This window comes from Poromitra crassiceps (genome assembly GCF_964638095.1).
Source record: "Poromitra crassiceps genome assembly, contig: HAP1_SCAFFOLD_180, whole genome shotgun sequence".
NCBI lineage: Eukaryota > Metazoa > Chordata > Actinopteri > Beryciformes > Melamphaidae > Poromitra > Poromitra crassiceps.
This window is the reverse complement of record NW_028152200.1, coordinates 364,704-379,709: the sequence shown is the minus strand read 5'-3', so window position 1 is coordinate 379,709 and position 15,006 is coordinate 364,704.

Below are 15,006 nucleotides of genomic sequence, written 5' to 3'. Positions count from 1 at the left end.
GAGGTCAAAGATCTGAAAAGGCAGATGGAAAGAAAGCACGTCTGGCTCCCTGAAGAAGCTGGAGGAGGCCAACAAGCTAGATTGGGACAAGGCTCAAAGCAACGAGAAGAACCTTTTGAGCCAGCTGGCAAGTTTGAAAGCACAGGTTGGTACTGTTTTGAAACATGGGAAACACACATTGAATATGGCGATTCTACACACTGTCTCTTGCACACACACACACACACACACACACACACACATTGTATGTTGTATTGAAAACAGCCCTGCATATAAAGCCTCTCACGATTGCACTATGTGTGATTCTCTCAGCCAAAGGAACCAGGAAGTCTCCACGATTCACCAGCAGCAGCACGGCCGGGTCACCAGGTCTGATGGTGAGCAAGGTAAACACACACTCACTAAGAGAATTGATCATAGAAATAGCACGTATACAAACACATAGATACACAAAGGGAGTTGGTTTGCTTCATATACAGTATGTCATGTGACCAGCTTTGCTTCATAACTGACCCCAACACCTAACCTGCACAACTAGTCCAAATCAAATCCTGTCAGAGGCCTAGTGTGTCTACTGTAAAGAATAAGAACCAATCTTCCTGGGCGTCTGGGTAGTGTAGCAGGAGATTCCTTGCCTACCAACACAAGGGTCGCAGGTTCGCTCCCCCGTGTTACCTCCAGCTTGGTCGGGCGTACAGGCCCGATTGGCTGGTGTCTGCGGGTGGGAAGCCGGATTGGTGTCCTGGTCGCTGCAATAGTGCCACCTCTGGTTGGCGGTTCGGAGCAGAAGTGAACTGGTGGGAATAGCGGGATCCTCCCACGTGCTAGGTCCAGGCGGTGAAGCTCCCCGCTGTCAGGTGAAAAGAAGTGGGTGGCAACTGCGCATGTGTTGGAGGAAGCGTGGTGTTAGTCTACGGCTCTCCACACATCGGTGGAGGGGGGGGGGGGGGTGGCCAAATACAATTGGGGAGAAAATGGGAGGAAATGTGAAAAAAAAATCTTCCTGAAAGGACTACTTTGCACACATGTTGCCTGGTCATCGGTGCTCGCTTATAGAATAACATTCACTGTGTTTTTGTTTGATCCTGTTTTAACTGTTTTGTGATACTGGGCGAGTGTCGTAGAATGTGAACATGGCCAAAGTAAGTACTAAAGACGTTGTCCATTAGTCTTTTCACCGGGGTGTGTCCTCCTCTTCCCTCGGCCATCTCCAGGTCTGGGACGCTTCCCGCCGATGGTCCACCGTCAGATGCCCCCGGACAGCCAGGGCCAGCGGGCAGCGGGCTCCCAGTTCTTCCGAGGCCATCGCCCGGGCCAAGGGGGCAGGGACCGGGGGCAAGTCCAACCTGGGGGGGCAAATCATCCCCATCTACGGCTTCAGGATCTTACTCTACATCCTCTTCAAGGTGAAACACTGCTGCTTCAACACACAGCTTCTGACTGATAAACTGCGGAGGGAGACAGGAGTGTTTGGGAAAGTTACTTTTAAATGTAATTAGTTACTTCAGTTTGTTACATACCTGTAAAAGTAACTAGTGACTAGGGATGAAACTATTATACATTAGTATATATACAGTAGTGTAAACACAGTGCGTCGCTGTCCGTACTGCCCCCCCACACTTCCTGAATGGTATTGCATCAAGGATTTTTTTATATCAACGATATAAAAGTGGATTTTACACAACAAGTTGGAAGCGGCAACAACAGTTATTTAGAAGAAGAGGATGTTAGGCATCGGATAGCGTCTTCACTTCAGGTTTCTGGCTCAGGAGAGCTCTACAACTCTCACATTAATTAATGTGAATATTTGTAATGAAACGATAACATGAATTAATGTGAATATTTGTAATGAAACGATAACATTAATGCTGTAAAAAATGTAGTGGGCCCAACAGAAGTAACCTAAACCCCTGCTGCTCCACTGAGACACATGTACGGTCATCTCAGAAATCTTGACAGTTGGCATGTACGATCCTCTGCATATAGTTCACTAGTAATGATAAGATCAAGTTTATATTGCTTGTTTTTAGTGTATTGAGTTGCCTAAATCATTGTAAAATGAATGGCAATTTTAACCAGGCCATCATTGTAAATAAGTTTCTGTTCTCACCTGTCTGGATAAATAAAGGTTAAATAAATAGAATAAAAAAGTACACGTAATACACATTGGCTGCGTTGTTCACTTAAAGAATACCCACAAACATCCATTATCCATTATCAATCCATTATTGATGATTATGGTTTTCCCTTCCTTTTATCTCTCTCTCCTTCACTTCCCCCCAGCTGACTTTGAGCTGTCTCAGCTGCAGGACGAGCTGTCTCAGCTGCGGGACGAGCTGTCTCAGCTGCGGGACGAGCTGTCTCAGCTGCGGGACGAGCTGTCTCAGCTGCGGGACGAGCTGTCTCAGCTGCGGGACGAGCTGTCTCAGCTGCGGGACGAGCTGTCTCAGCTGCGGGACGAGCTGTCTCAGCTGCAGGACGAGCTGTCTCAGCTGCAGGACGACTCAGCTGCAGGACGAGCTGAGAGAAACCCAAATGGTGATGGAGAATATTGTTTCCCATGCCAACCACAGTCCTGACAGGTGGGTGTGTCCTGACAGGTGGGTGTGTCCTGACAGGTGGGTGTGTCCTGACAGGTGCGTGTGTCCTGACAGGTGGGTGTGTCCTGACAGGTGCGTGTGTCCTGACAGGTGCGTGTGTCCTGACAGGTGGGTGTGTCCTGACAGGTGGGTGTGTCCTGACAGGTGCGTGTGTCCTGACAGGTGGGTGTGTCCTGACAGGAGCGTGTGTCCTGACAGGTGCGTGTGTCCTGACAGGTGCGTGTGTCCTGACAGGTGGGTGTGTCCTGACAGGAGCGTGTGTCCTGACAGGTGGGTGTGTCCTGACAGGTGGGTGTGTCCTGACAGGTGGGTGTGTCCTGACAGGTCGGTGTGTCCTGACAGGTGGGTGTGTCCTGACAGGAGCGTGTGTCCTGACAGGTGGGTGTGTCCTGACAGGTGGGTGTGTCCTGACAGGTGTGTGTGTCCTGACAGGTGGGCGTGTCCTCCAGGTGCGTGTGTCCTGACAGGTGGGGGTGTCCTAACAGGTGCGTGTGTCCTGACAGGTGCGTGTGTCCTGACAGGTGCGTGTGTCCTGACAGGTGGGTGTGTCCTGACAGGTGGCAGGTGGGTGTGTCCTGACAGGAGCGTGTGTCCTGACAGGTGGGGGTGTCCTAACAGGTGCGTGTGTCCTGACAGGTGCGTGTGTCCTGACAGGTCGGTGTGTCCTGACAGGTGGGTGTGTCCTGACAGGTGCGTGTGTCCTGACAGGTGGGTGTGTCCTGACAGGTGACAGGTGTGTGTGTCCTGACAGGTGTGTGTGTCCTGACAGGTGGGCGTGTCCTCCAGGTGCGTGTGTCCTGACAGGTGGGTGTGTCCTGACAGGTGCGTGTGTCCTGACAGGTGGGTGTGTCCTGACAGGTGACAGGTGTGTGTGTCCTGACAGGTGTGTGTGTCCTGACAGGTGGGCGTGTCCTCCAGGTGCGTGTGTCCTGACAGGTGCGTGTGTCCTGACAGGTGGGTGTGTTCTAACAGGTGGGTGTGTCCTGACAGGTGGGTGTGTTCTAACAGGTGGGTGTGTCCTGACAGGTGCGTGTGTCCTGACAGGTGGGTGTGTTCTAACAGGTGGGTGTGTCCTGACAGGTGGGTGTGTCCTGACAGGTGCGTGTGTCCTGACAGGTGCGTGTGTCCTGACAGGTGGGTGTGTTCTAACAGGTGGGTGTGTCCTGACAGGTGTGGGTGTGTCCTGACAGGTGCATGTGTCCTGACAGGTGGGTGTGTCCTGACAGCGAGATTAGGCTTAGGAAAGTAAAACAATTTGGTTAGGGTTTGCGTATGCTCGTGGTTAAATAAGAAAACCCTAATCTTAACCCACACCACCTGCTTCCTCCCCGTGTTTTCCCTGACACCTCCTATTTCAAAACACACAGAGGGGGCGTGGCTTCCTCCTCTGCTCACAATTACGCCCCTGTCTCCCCACATTGCAACTAGGGGTGGGAATCGCTGAGTAGCTCACGATACGATATGGTCACGATACTTGGCCCTCGATAACGATATTATCACGATACAGCGATTCTGCGATAATCGATATATTGGAAGACGATACATCACGATACCTGTGTAACTGAAGAGAAAAAAATACCCCTAAAAGGCAAGAAGCAGGTATATGTATTTATTAGCAGAATTGACATGAACTCTCTCAGAGTTCACTCACTCACTCATAACATTTTCGATACCACGGAGGAAAAGTTACACATTAAGTCTTTTTATTATTATTATTAAAACAAGAAAACCTATATAACCTACCAACCTATATAATTTCTAAAAGTAGATATTAATGAGCAAACATTTCCATTCATGTAGCCTACAGTATTTATGTTTTTGTTTCAACTACAAACATAAATAAACATCAACTTGAAACTATGTTTCAACTACCACACACAGCATAATATTTTAGCCTGTTTATTTAAAAAAAAAAAATTTTTTTTTTTAAATAAACATATCGATACTTGGTGCCAGTGTATCGATAACGTATCGCAAGTGGAAATATCGCGATACCGTGAGTATCGATATTTTGTCCCACCCCTAATTGCAACTAGTGTTTTGCTGACATCTAGCAGGGCTGAATATCATATTTAGTACCGTTTAACATTGCATTTAAATCCCGCCCCCCCAGTGCAGCAAACATGTTTAAACTGAAAAGCTGCGTCCACATGTATCGCACTAATATATTGTATTTTTATATTCATATTCAACACAGACCTAAATGGACTTATTACAAGGACATTTACATGGATGTGTCACCTTAAAGGTCTTTTACTTTGCACTTTATAATTTATAATTTGAAGATTGTCTTTCGCTCTGCTCCATATGTTGCTATTGCTGTGATGGCCGCGCTGCATCCTGCACAAAGACAAGTTCCTCGTTTGTAAAATGTTTACTGACTATGGCTTCAAATAAGTTGGAATCTTGAAATCGGCAAATCCAGTAAATACATTTTAAGATGGAACAAGAAACAGCCAGGACATGAAAGCTGTGCACAGAGGTGGGCTGTACGCTCCTCTCTCTCTCTGCATGTGCTGTAGCTCTCTCTCTCTCTCTCTCTCTCTCTCTGCATGTGCTGTAGGGTGAGGCGAGTGACGGCCGACCAGGAGCAGAGTCTGCTGCTGCAGCTGAGGGAGATCAGCCACGTCACACAGGAGGGCCGGCTGCTGGAGGACGTAGCTCCACACACCAACACCAAGGAGGCCTGGGAAGGTAGAGTCACACTGAGCACTTTAGGATGGTGCTTCTCAAACTGTCTCACGTCAAGGAGCCCTAAACTAACCTTGCAAGCCTGCTGGATTCTCACCAGATCTTGAGATCAGATTGTGTTTTTGTGAAACACACCCATTCATCTGGCAGCATCAGGTTACCCCTAAACTGACACAAATTTACACCACAGATTTTGTCCCATGACCTTCCCCCCCCCCCATCTGATACGATTTTTGCTCTTAGATGTTTTATTACAGAAAGTGTATGAAACCCAGGACCAAAACAAACAGTCATTGTCTTACTTATGGATGGAATTATAGTGAGGACCTGTGGGGGTCCCCGGACCCCACTTTGAGAACCACTGCTTTCATCATCATATCATGATGATGGATCATGGATTTGGGGCGGCTTTAGCTCAGGAGGTAGAGCGGGTCGGCCAATGACGCAAGGGTTGGCGGTTCGATCCCCGCTCCCTCCCAGCTGCTGTCGCTGTGTCCTTGGGCAAGACACCCAACCCTCCCTGCTCCCGATGGTGTGTAGGCACCCCGCGTGGCAGCCTGCCGCCATCGGTGTATGAATGGGTGAATGTAGACTACCTACTGATTGTAAAGCGCTTTGGATAAAAGCGCTATATAAATGCAGGCCATTTACCATTTACCATGAAAGCACCAGAGAAGACTGTCTCATCCCACCTGATTGAGATGCTTTAGATTCACTCTTTAGATGCACTCATTAGATTCAGTCTTTAGATTCAGTCTTTAGATTCAGTCTTTAGATGCACTCTTTAGGTTCAGTCTTTAGATTCAGTCTTTAGATTCAGTCTTTAGATTCAGTCTTTAGATTCACTCTTTAGGTTCAGTCTTTAGATGCACTCTTTAGGTTCAGTCTTTAGATTCAGTCTTTAGATTCAGTCTTTAGATTCAGTCTTTAGATTCAGTCTTTAGATGCACTCTTTAGATTCAGTCTTTAGATTCAGTCTTTAGATTCAGTCTTTAGATTCAGTCTTTAGATGCACACTTTATGTTCAGTCTTTAGATTCAGTCTTTAGATTCAGTCTTTAGGTTCAGTCTTTAGATTCAGTCTTTAGATTCAGTCTTTAGATTCAGTCTTTAGGTTCAGTCTTTAGATTCAGTCTTTAGATTCAGTCTTTAGATTCAGTCTTTAGATTCAGTCTTTAGGTTCAGTCTTTAGATTCAGTCTTTAGATTCAGTCTTTAGATTCAGTCTTTAGATTCAGTCTTTAGGTTCAGTCTTTAGATTCAGTCTTTAGGTTCAGTCTTTAGGTTCAGTCTTTAGATTCAGTCTTTAGGTTCAGTCTTTAGATTCAGTCTTTAGATTCAGTCTTTAGGTTCAGTCTTTAGATGCACTCTTTAGGTTCAGTCTTTAGATTCAGTCTTTAGGTTCAGTCTTTAGGTTCAGTCTTTAGATGCACTCTTTAGGTTCAGTCTTTAGATTTAGTCTTTAGATCCAGTCTTTAGGTTCAGTCTTTAGATTCAGTCTTTAGATTCAGTCTTTAGATGCACTCTTTAGATGCACTCTTTAGGTTCAGTCTTTAGATTCAGTCTTTAGATTCAGTCTTTAGGTTCAGTCTTTAGATTCAGTCTTTAGATTCAGTCTTTAGATTCAGTCTTTAGATGCACTCTTTAGATTCAGTCTTTAGGTTCAGTCTTTAGATTCAGTCTTTAGATTCAGTCTTTAGATTCAGTCTTTAGGTTCAGTCTTTAGGTTCAGTCTTTAGATTCAGTCTTTAGATTCAGTCTTTGATGGTGGTTTGCAGCATTGGGAGAGAGTTGTTAATATTAATATTGATTGGACTGCAATTCCATTGTAATGGCATGTAAATGTTTAGATTGTGTAATAGTCCCTGTATTGTATATGGGTACTTCCAAGTCAAGTGTAGTATTTCTTTGAATGCTGCAGAATTGAGGGTACATTTCAGGGAAATGTGGATGTAAAAGTATTGACTCAGGAAACTCCTCTCCACTCTAGAGTTGCAACTAACGATTCTTTTCATTATCGATTATTCGAAAAAGATTATTTTCTTGACTAATCGATGTCTATAAAATGTCACAAAATGGTGAAAATATGTTAATCACTTGATCATGTTGATCCCCAAAGCCCAAGATGACATCCTTAAATGTCTCCTTTTGGCCTGACTAACAGTCCCCAACCCAAAGATAATCATCAGTTTACTGTCATAGAAGACTAAAGACACCAGCAAATATTCACATTCACCAGAGGATTTGCGTAAATCTTTTTCCTTTAAAAAAAATTGTCTAAACGATTGATTATAAAAGAAATTGTTATTTGTTGTCCATCGACTAATCAATGAAGCGACTAATGGTTGCCGCTCTACTCCACTCTGCTGCTGTTCTCACAGATGTTTCCGAAGAGCCTGGTCAGCACTGGGAACATCCCTACTGTCCTCATCACCACAGTGCACACAGCGCTCCACAGGCAGAGAGCCGGACCGAGGCGGACGGGGCGGACGACTCGGCGGAAAACCTCCGCACAGTCGAGAGAGAAGCCGAGGAATCAGAGGAGTCGAATAAAGACAAAGCGAGAGAAGCCGCTGTCGCAGCAGCGGGGAGAGAAGACGACACAGGGCCCGAGCGGCAGTCTCAGGCCAGGAACGACATGGAGGACTGGAACCACCTGAGGGAGGGAGGGGTGAGATGGATCTGGGCGTCCCGGAGGAGGAGCTGTCCGTGGCGCTGGAGGAGCTGGAGCTCATGCTGAAGATGACTTCCATCATGGAGCAGGAGAAGATGGAGGACCTCACCCAGCCTGCTGCGCCCTGCCGCAGCCTCCTGGATTAATTAGGGTGATTTCCCCCCTCCCTTTTTCACCAGAGCTGCAGTGCGCAAAAGAGCCGCCAGGTGGCACGTGTGAGCAGACTGAGCAGGAAGTACAGTAACTGGTTACATCCACTGGGGGGTGCAGGCTATAAGACTAGTAGCCTCCAGCAGAGGTTCTCAAATGTTTTTCAGCCAAGGACCCCTTACAAGATAGAAAATATACTGGGGACCCCCTCATTCTGATTTGTGATTTTGGGCTAAGCTTAATTGTTTCCACGGTAACATGCTTGATTTTTAAATTGATAGGTTTCTTAGATTAGAATGTAATCCATGAACCATTTTAGATTTAAAGCATAACATATTTGTGTTGAACTATGAAGCTTTTGCACACACAAAACGTTTTTATTTTTATGTTCCTTGAGGAGAAAAGGCTTTCGCACACCTACGCGACAGGTGCGTCGGAGAAGGGCAAAACCTGACACAGTGAGAAAGAAGTTACTCCCGCACACTGTCTCCAAATGCAAATAAAAGTTTAATAGAATTCTATTAAACTTTTATTTGCATTTGGAGACAGTGTGCGGGAGTAACTTCTTTCTCATTTTTATGTTCCTGAAAACTTTTCGCGGACCCCCAGGCAAAGTGCCACGGACCGGACCCCCATTTGAGAACCACTGAGTTAGACAATGTCAAATGTGTGCAGTTCCTTCTATAAATAGTGGAGACATGTTTTGAAAAGTGTTGTTTAAGACAGTGTTAAAGAGATAACTGATCATTTCACGTTTGTATTTGAAAACTAAGTTAATAACAACCTGTAGTTTATGCACAGCTGAGGGTGAGAAATAGCCTGGGTAAACCCAGCCCCCAGTGACCTGCTCTCAGACAGACCCTGCTCACTAGTCACAAGTGACTAGTGAGCAGGTCTGAGAGCAGGTCACGTGGGGGCTGGGTTTACCCAGGCTAGGTGAGAAAGGCTAAGATGTAGTGAGCAAAGATGGATGATGTAATATTCCATAGCTCTGACCTCACCAAATCTGACATCACTATTGTGAACACAAAACAAAGAACACTTGTGACTCTTCAAATGTTAATTTATTTATTTTTCTAGTTAAGTAGATAAAAATAAAAAAAAATCACAAACTCTAACAAATGCTAGTGTCCTCTTCTATGCTGCAACCTGCTGGGGAAGCAGCGGTAAAGAGAAGGACACTGGTCGGCTGGGTAGAAGGCTGGACTCCTTGGGGACTGTGGTGGAGAGACGCATACACCGCAAGGTGCAGGCCATAATGGACAACACCAGCCATCCTCTCCACACCACCCTGACAGGCCAGAGAAGCAGAGGTAGTGGTCGGCTCCTCTCACTGAGCTGCAGGACGGAACGCTTCAGGAGGTCCTTTGTCCCCACAGCCATCAGACTGTACAACTCTGGCAGGGGCAGGGCCTCATGACCTGACTGGACTCGAAATACACAGGCCGATTTGTTTAGTGGAGCAGAGCCGCTTCGGGGACGCCTCTGGTGGATACAGCCAGTACTGTCAGCCACAGGCGTTCACTAGACACGACAGGCTGCGACCGCTGCCTCGCCTCGCGGTCGTAATGCAACGTCTCCTGGTGGAATCTCAATCTGCCCGGCAGAGACTTTAAGGTCCCCCACTCTCACCCATCCCCCCACCCCAGGCACCCCACCGCCAGGCACCCCCCCCCCCCACACACACACCACCCCCCAGGCACCCCCCCCCCACACACACCACCCCCCAGGCACCCCCCCACACACACACCCCACCCCCAGGCACCCCCCCACACACACACACACACACCACCCCCCAGGCACCCCCCCCCCTCACACACACACACCACCCCCCAGGCACCCCCCCCACACACACACCACCAGGCACCCCCCCCACACACACACCACCCCCCAGACACCCACCCCACACACACACCACCCCCAAGGCACCCCCCCCCACACCACCCCCCACACACACACACCACCAGGCACCCCCCCCACACACACACCACCCCCCAGGCACCCCCCCCCCACACACACACCACCCCCAAGGCACCCCCCACACACACACACCACCAGGCACCCCCCCAGGCACCCCCCCCACACACACACCACCCCCCAGGCACCCCCCACACACACACACCACCCCCAGGCACCCCCCCCACACACACACATCACCCCCCAGGCACCCCCCACACCATGGACTTGTGCCCCACACACACACCACCCCCTCCCCCGCAGCCAAGAGCCACATCCCCTCCTACCCACCCACCCCCGTAGGCCCCCACCCCACCCCACCAGCCTCACCCCAACCACCCGACCCAAACACAAGAGCCCCTGCACAACGCCTAGCCCCCCCCCCCCCCCCCCTCCCACACACCCCCCCCCCCCCCATCACCTTCACCGAGGATGAACGAGGCTGTGTACACCGGGCGCCTGAGCGTGAACCCTGCACCACGCCTTGCCTATGCAGCGCCGATTTTATCATTAAAGGCGTGAGTTCTATTTTCAAGCCGACAAGGCGCGTGCAGGCAGACTTTTTTTTATTTTTTTTTATAAATTTTATTCAAGACCATATCATACAAAAAACAGATAAAACACACGACACACACAAAGACAACATCTACAGTACAAGGCTCAGGGGTACAAGCATTCCTGAGCTACTCACAGTGAGGACAGCAGTAGATCCTGAGCTACTCACAGTGAGGACAGCAGTAGATCCTGAGCTACTCACAGTGAGGACAGCAGTAGATCCTGAGCTACTCACAGTGAGGACAGCAGTAGATCCTGAGCTACTCACAGTGAGGACAGCAGTAGATCCTGAGCTACTCACAGTGAGGACAGCAGTAGATCCTGAGCTACTCACAGTGAGGACAGCAGCCTGAGCTACTCACAGTGAGGACAGCAGTAGATCCTGAGCTACTCACAGTGAGGACAGCAGTAGAATAGACCTTATTCGATTGACGTCAGTCACGTACTGGCACGCCCACGCCGCCATATTGTTGACATAACGCAGCAGCTCTCAAGCAGCTCTCAAGTGACAGCCTATGTGGAGTAACGTTTATAGGAAGCTAGCCGCTGTTAGCGTTACCTGTATCGTTCCAATTGTGTTCGGATGGTGACCTGCGTTAGGCATGGCTGTAGTAATGACAGCAATGAAGTCCCTGTGGTTTGTTTCTATCTCTACCGTCCACAGACTTGAAGGGAGCGAGACGGAGGATACGTCAGCAGCACAGGAGATGTGTGGATAGTTAGGAGAGACAGGTAAAACTTTCTGACAGCTCCTCACAGCAAAGTCTGTTCACCTCGTTCTTTTGTTTATTTATTACAGGCATTAACGGCTGCCGTCGGCAACATACAAATAACAACTGTGGGGTTTTATTGGTGTCATTAGCATCACTATTTTGTAATGGAACAGAAACGACAATAAGGCTGTTACTAGTTGTCAGCTGCAGCGCTGTGTGCGCGCAGGACGGTATGTCAACAATATGGTGCTGTCCAGGGTTAGCGAATAAGGTCTATAAGTATAAATAAATGTGTGGTATTGGTATTACAGGCAAGCAGTGGCAGACTCTATCTACTGTTTGAGACCGGCGTTTATTTACCAAAACGTGTAGCCAGACGCGCCATCTATTTGGGACTCAGCATTTATTTGACGTTTTACGGTATGATAAGGTGTGTGTGTGTGTGTGTGTGTGTGTGTGTGTGTCTTCCAGGAGGCTGCTCAGAGGGAGCGCTTGCTGTGTGCTCTGCAGGAGGACAGAGAGCGCCTCCAGGCCTCACACACCGTCCAACTGGAGAGACTCTGCCTGCAGCTTGATGCACAGATCCAGCAGACACGGCTCACACACTCACACAAGGTGAGGAGACACACACACACACACACACACACACACACACACACACACACATTTACTGTGTAGAGATGTAACTGTGGCATCCGGTTTCTAGATACAATTTACATGGGTGGATTACATCTACACATAGAAATCTGTCTCCAGTTGATTGTGCCAGTGATAGAGCCATTTTGAAAGTAACTTGCCCAACACTGGTATAGATGCTGGACATTCCCACTCGGAATATGACGATGACACACGATGACGACACACACACACACACGCAGTGTGTGTACTGTATGTGCTGGGAGTTAGTGACAGGCTGCAGAAGCTGCCTCACTGATCACAGACTGTGGGAGGAAGGAGTGAGGAAGGAGGGGTATGAGGTTAGGAAGCAAGAGAGGGAGGATAGGAGGCTCCCTGAGGAGGCTGACGAGTGTGTGTGTGTGTGTGTGTGTGTGTGTGTGTGTGTGTGTGTGTGTGTGTGTGTGTGTGTGTGTGTGTGTGCATTGACTGACTCCCAGCTGCACTATTACTGTTTATGTCCGTTGCATTTGACTGTGATATGTGTAACACAAAGCTTAGCCAACCTGCTCCTCCCACAGATGAGCTGCCGACTCTTTATGGAAGACAAAGTTCTGGAAGGAACTCTCCCCTTCTCTCCCCTCTCTCCCCTTATCTTTTTTCTCCCCACCACTCTATCATAGTCTTTTTCTGTCTCTCGCACATAGGCAGGGTCTACAGATACACATCAACATAAATGAACCCAAATACCTTGTGTTGGTTTTTTTTTTTATCTTTCTCCAAGAAGTTCCCATAGATCTAACTCATGCATCCTGCCCTGGGGCTGAGTCTGGCGTTGGCAGATGAGTGTAGAAACACATTGATTTCCACCAGCCGTGTGGAGTTTATCGGTTGGAGAAACATGTCAACGTGAGTGCACATCTACTCCTTACCGTCCAGTCAGGTGTTTCACTGTTGTTCCTAGCCTATGATCAAAACAACAACCAACACATGGCTTCTTCCTTCACATCCTCATAGGCACAAAAAACAAGCAGAATAACAAAGATCTGACAATTAGGTGAGATCATTTCACATGTTTCCAGTGCAGTCTAACTTGTCAATATCTTGAAATAAGGCAGATCACTCCAGTATCAACATATGAATGTTATGTGGTTGAAGAAAATCTATAATAGAAATGTGAAATTCTCTCATTCTTTTCTTTCTTCACTAAGACACTATTGATTTGTTCAAAATGCAGTTCCTGCAGCAGTGGACAAATGCCCACAGCTGCAGGAAATGTCTCTGCACTCTGCAGATATTTGTTATTCTCTTGTTTTTTTAACCCACTCCTCCTGACCCAGCACGGTGATGAAGTCTGCTTCTATTTTGCCCAAACCACTTCTATCCATCAACACAAGCTATTTGATTTCCAGTCACTCCTATTATATCAATGTCCAGATGTTGTATACATTATGAGCGTGTTCTATTATTGTCTGATGATATGTCAGAGTTCCAGCTTTGTACATTGCAACATATGAACATATCAGACAAACAGACAGACACAAACGCACACACACACACACACACCCACACACACACACACACACACACACACACACACACACACACACACACACACACACACACACACAAAAATCTACTTTTTCTCTTTCTTTGCAATACTTTGACCATCCCATTATTATGAATATATTTTGGCAATTCTATTGATTTGGAATACATGTTAACTACCTGCTTATTACTCAGGGATGCAAACTAATGGAGAATGAAAAAGGTGACGGATACCAGGGCTGATACAAAACCACTCAAAATCATTCAGTTAAAGTGCCCTATTTTGGGATCAAAAAGGTGACTAGTTTGCATCCCTGATTACTGGTAGGAATATATTTTAACTATTGATAGAAATAATATGTTAAGGCAGTTGGCTAATGGAGAGAGAGAGACACAGATCATCAACAATGCATCACTGCTGCCCTCTGCTGGGTACAGCTGAACTGACAACTTAGACCACAGAGTTAAAATGAAGGTCACAGTGTTTAAGCGACCAGACACACTAAATCTCACACACACACACACACTCTTTTTTTTTTTACAAAAACAAGTGGCTGACCCTCTCCTGGTCTGAATTACAGCATTTCTTTCTTTTCTCTCTGTCCCGTCTTCTCTTCCCTCTCTTCTCTCCTCAGATGGACCTGATATGTTATAGCAGCTCAGCTCCGGACAGCGTGGATGATGCTGAACGGCTGTGGCTATATGGCGAGGACGTTGAGAGGTTGCTGTGGGAAGCAAGCGGTCATCTGCGCTCCTGCTCCTCCACCCATCCCCCCAGCTCCACCTCCAGCTGTGTGTGTGGTGAACCGCATCCTGCACGCTGTGTGCCGCAACCTGAAGGAGAACACCAACCTGGAGATGGAGGGTGCAGGTGGAGTCATCGAGATCACAAAGAGCAGTGAGCATTCTGTTTTTATCTTCTTGTCTTTTTATTGAGTCATAAATGTGTTGTTGTTGTTGGTCAAACTTGCAGTACAGTATTGGTGAAGTTAAGTGCTAGAATAGTAGGAGGCCTACTACTGATTATTATGATGATTGTATTTATTCTTGTGTCATGCACACAAAGTGCCCAAACCCTCATGGGTTAATAAAGGCACATTAAACTTCTCAGCCAATTCCATTTCATCACAAATGCCAATGTCAATGTCATTTATCCAGCTTTGTCCCAAACAAAATATTCTGCCTTCATTCCCAGGTCCGGCATACAAAATCAGCTACAAAAAAAATCCCTTCAAAGCATTCAATTTTCTCACGATCATCTAATTCAAAGAAATCAACATAAACCAGGGGTGTCAGACTCATATTGGGTAGTGGGCCAGATTTGTTAAAAAATGAGACGTCATGGGGGCCAGATTATTTTGGGCTCAAATCAATTTGCCAACACATGGAAACACGTCGAAATGTAAGCACCAGACAGAAGAGAAAAAAAATTCCGAGGAGCCTTTTTTTTTTTTTTCAAGAATAAAGTCCAAATGTTGAGATTAAAGTCGAAATTTCGACTTTAAT